This window comes from Homarus americanus, unplaced genomic scaffold (assembly GCF_018991925.1).
Source record: "Homarus americanus isolate GMGI-L3 unplaced genomic scaffold, GMGI_Hamer_2.0 scaffold43462, whole genome shotgun sequence".
In the NCBI taxonomy this organism is placed as follows: Eukaryota; Metazoa; Arthropoda; class Malacostraca; order Decapoda; family Nephropidae; genus Homarus; species Homarus americanus.
The window spans coordinates 20,416-24,498 of NW_024725228.1; positions in this window are offsets into that span (position 1 = coordinate 20,416).

The window sequence follows — 4,083 nt, forward strand, 5'->3', positions numbered from 1 at the left end:
AAATATTGAAGAAGTAATTAGAGAAGGAGAGTAAGAGGAAGAGGAGATGAAGAGATGGGGAGAGGAGAGGGTGGAGAAAGGAGGAAAGAGAGGAATGAGAGGAAGAGGAAAGGAAGAAGAAGTGGAAGAGAAGAGGAGAAAGAACAGGTGGAAGGAAGAAAAGAAAATAAGAGGTGGAAAAAAGAAAGAGGAAGAGAATAGGAAGAAGGAAGGAAAGAAGAGGAGGAAAAGAACAGGTTGAAAAAGGAGAGATTTCAAAACATAGTGAGTTATTCAGTGTCATTTGGGGTTGGTATCCGATCGTCTTTGTTGTGTTTGCCATGTTGAATCCTTTTATGAATGAGTTTATTGTTTAAGGTTTATTATCTCTGGTTTCTGTTACTTATACTTTGTTGTGTGTGTGTGTGTGTGTGTGTGTGTGTGTGTGTGTGTGTGTGTGTGTGTGTGTGTGTGTGTGTGTGTGTGTGTGTGTGTGTGTGTGTGTGTGTGTGTGTGTGTGTGTTCTTGACTTAGAGACGTCAACAACAACCACAACAACAACAACAACAATAACAACAACAATAACAACAACAACAACCACAACAACAACAATACAACAACAACAACCACAACAACAACAACAACAACAACAACAACAACAGGAGTAAGACATCTATAGGAGGGAGAGAAGAGTGGGGGAGAAGAGGTGGGGGAAGAGGGGAGGAAGAGAGGAAGCTGGGGAGAAGTAGAAGCACCAATATTAAGTTAAAATTGAGGCAGCATAACACTATCACATGTTCGCTTGCCTGTTGTGTCGTATTCCTTCCTTCCTTCCTCCTCCTTCCTTCCTCTTCTCCCTTCATTACTTCCTCTTCTTCTTTATCTTCCCTTATTTTACAGTCTCTATGTCTTTATTTCTCCTTACAGTCAATATCAAAATGCCTTATACACTTACGTAATTCTCTTCATGTATAAAGTTTCAAAAGTTTATGTCCACTTTCAAGAATTTTCAATCAATTTATAAAAAACAAAATCAGAATTTATTTAACCACTATAATTTCGTTACCTCTCAAAAGTTTAGTTGAGATTGACCTCTGACCTCGGGACGCGAGAGGCCAGCTTTTAAAATCTCTGTACTTATACTTACAACTTTCAACTCTAGTAAAGTTTATATAGTTTAGAGGAAACACTCAGAACTGTGGCGGAGGGTAAAGACTGTGGTTAAAGTTTGTCAGGGTAATGTTTAGAAGACGCCATACCTGTGTTTGTCTACTTCTGACGTCACAAGAGGTAGACTTAATGTTTAGAAGACGCCATACCTGTTCTTGTTTTGCTTCTGACGTCACAAGAGGTAGACTCCTTCCTCCCTTGTCGTTGGGACTAGCAACAAGTGAAGCTTTAAATTGGATGATATCTATCTCTATTATACACTGATATCTTGTTATCCTGTTGCTGTAATCTTCCTCTTGTTATCCTGTTGCTGTAATCTTCCTCTTGTTATTCTGTTTAATCTTTTCTCTTTATCCTGTTGCTGTAATTCCTTTATCCTGTTGCTTCTTCCTCTTGTTATCCTTTTGCTGTAATCTTCCTCTTGTTATCCTGTTGCTGTAATCTTTCTCTTGTTATCCTGTTGCTGTAATCTCCTCTTTTTATCTTGCTGTAATCTTCCTCTTGTTATCCTGTTGCTGTAATCTTCCTCTTGTTATCTGTTGCTGTAATCTTCCTCTTGTTATCCTGTTGCTGTAATCTTCCTCTTGTTATCCTGTTGCTGTAATCTTCCTCTTGTTATCCTCTTGCTGTAATCTTCCTCTTGTTATCCTCTTGCTGTAATCTTCCTCTTGTTATCCTGTTACTGAAGACAGCTTAACGTCCACAACACGAAGAGACAGAACAGTCTAGTCAAACGTTCCTTATATCACTCTAAAATGTTACTTGTCAGTGTAAGGCACACCACATTACGGAGCACTTGTGAGAGGGAGAGAGGAAAAGGAGTGTTAATAAAAGGGAGAAAGAACACGTGTATATGTTAATAAATAAGAGAGATAGAGAGAATTACGAGATACTACCCAATAATTCTAATGTATCCAGAACGAATTACACAGAACACACGCGGCGTTTATCGTGGGTTAAGTCAGGAGACAGAGCTATAGGAGGCGACGCACCAACTACCTCACCTGCTCCCGCGCAGCACATACTGACAACACGGCCGCCTACACACCTCGCTACCACCACCACCTGCCAATGTGTCCACCACCAACCTGCCCACCACCACCTGCAACCTGTCCACCACCCACACCTGCCAACATGCCACCACCACCACCTGCCAACCTGTCCACCACCACCACCTGCCAACCTGTCCACCACCACCTGCCAACCTGTCCCACCACCTGCCAACCTGTCCACCACCACCACCCAACCTGTCCACCACCTAACCACCACCTGCCAACCTGTCCACCACCCACCACCTGCCAACCTGTCCACCACCTACCACCTGCAACCTGTCCACCACCACCACCTGCCAACCTGTCCCACCTACCACCTGCCACCTGTCCACCACCTACCACCCCCAACCTGTCCCCACCACCACCTGCCAACCTGTCCACCACCTACCACCTGCCAACCTGTCACCACACCACCTGCCAACCTGTCACCACCACCACCTGCCACCCTGTCCACCACCACGACCAACTAATCCCTCGCTCCTGAAAACAGATGAAAACACACATAAGAGAAAGATATTATGGTACTCAACTACTATGTTACTTGGGATTATACCAGAAAAAACGTAGAATATAAATAAGTTACCAGACAGAACTCAACGCCGGAAGCAGACGTGTGTGTGTGTGTGTGTGTGTGTGTGTGTGTGTGTGTGTGTGTGTGTGTGTGTGTGTGTGTGTGTGTGTGTGTGTGTGTGTGTGTGTGTGTGTGTGTGTGTGTGTGTGTGTGTGTGTGTGTGTGTGTGTGTGTGTGTGTGTGACCTTCACCGTAGACCAAAGAGATAAAATATAAGACTAACTCTCTCTCTCTCTCTCTCTCTCTCTCTCTCTCTCTCTCTCTCTCTCTCTCTCTCTCTCTCTCTCTCTCTCTCTCTCTGGCCTAATGACCTTTCTCCTCAACGACACATCCGGGTGAGGTCATGTCCAGATCAATTCCTGTCCCACGTTTAAAGCTACTGTCAGCTGCATCCACTGTCAGCTGCGTCCACTGTCACTGCGTCCACCGTCGCTGCGTCCACTGTCAGCTGCGTCCACTGTCAGCTGCGTCCACTGTCAGCTGCGTCCACTGTCAGCTGCGTCCACTGTCAGCTGCGTCCACTGTCTGGTGAGTTTACTGTCAGCTGCGTCCACTGTCTGTTGAGTTCACTGTCAGCTGCGTCCACTGTCAGGCGGGTGTACTGTCAGCTGCGTCCACTGTCTGTTGAGTTTACTGTCAGCTGCGTCCACTGTCACTACGTCCACTGTCAGCTGCGTCCACTGTCAGCTGCGTCCACTGTCGCTGCGTCCACGTCAGCTGCGTCCACTGTCTGGTGAGTTTACTGTCAGCTGCGTCCACTGTGTGTTGAGTTTACTGTCAGCTGCGTCCACTGTCAGCTGCGTCCACTGTTTGGTGAGTTTACTGTCAGCTGCGTCCACTGTGTGTTGAGTTTACTGTCAGCTGCGTCCACTGTCTGGTGAGTTTACTGTCGTGCGTCCACTGTCTCAGGCGGGTTTACTGTCAGCTGCGTCCACTGTCTCAGGCAGGTTTACCGTCAGGTGCGTCCACTGTCTCAGGCGGGTTTACTGTCAGGTGCGTCCACTGTCTCAGGCGGGTTTACTGTCAGGTGCGTCCACTGTCTCAGGCGGGTTTACTGTCAGGTGCGTCCACTGTCTCAGGCGGGTTTACTGTCAGCTGCGTCCACTGTCTCAGGCGGGTTTACTGTCAGCTGCGTCCACTGTCTCAGGCGGTTTACTGTCAGGTGCGTCCACTGTCTCAGGCAGGTTTACTGTCAGGTGCGTCCACTGTCTCAGGCGGTTTACTGTCAGGTGCGTCCACTGTCTGTTGGGTTTACTGTCAGGCGTCCACTGTCTGTTGGGTTTACTGTCAGCTGCGTCCACTGTCAGCTGC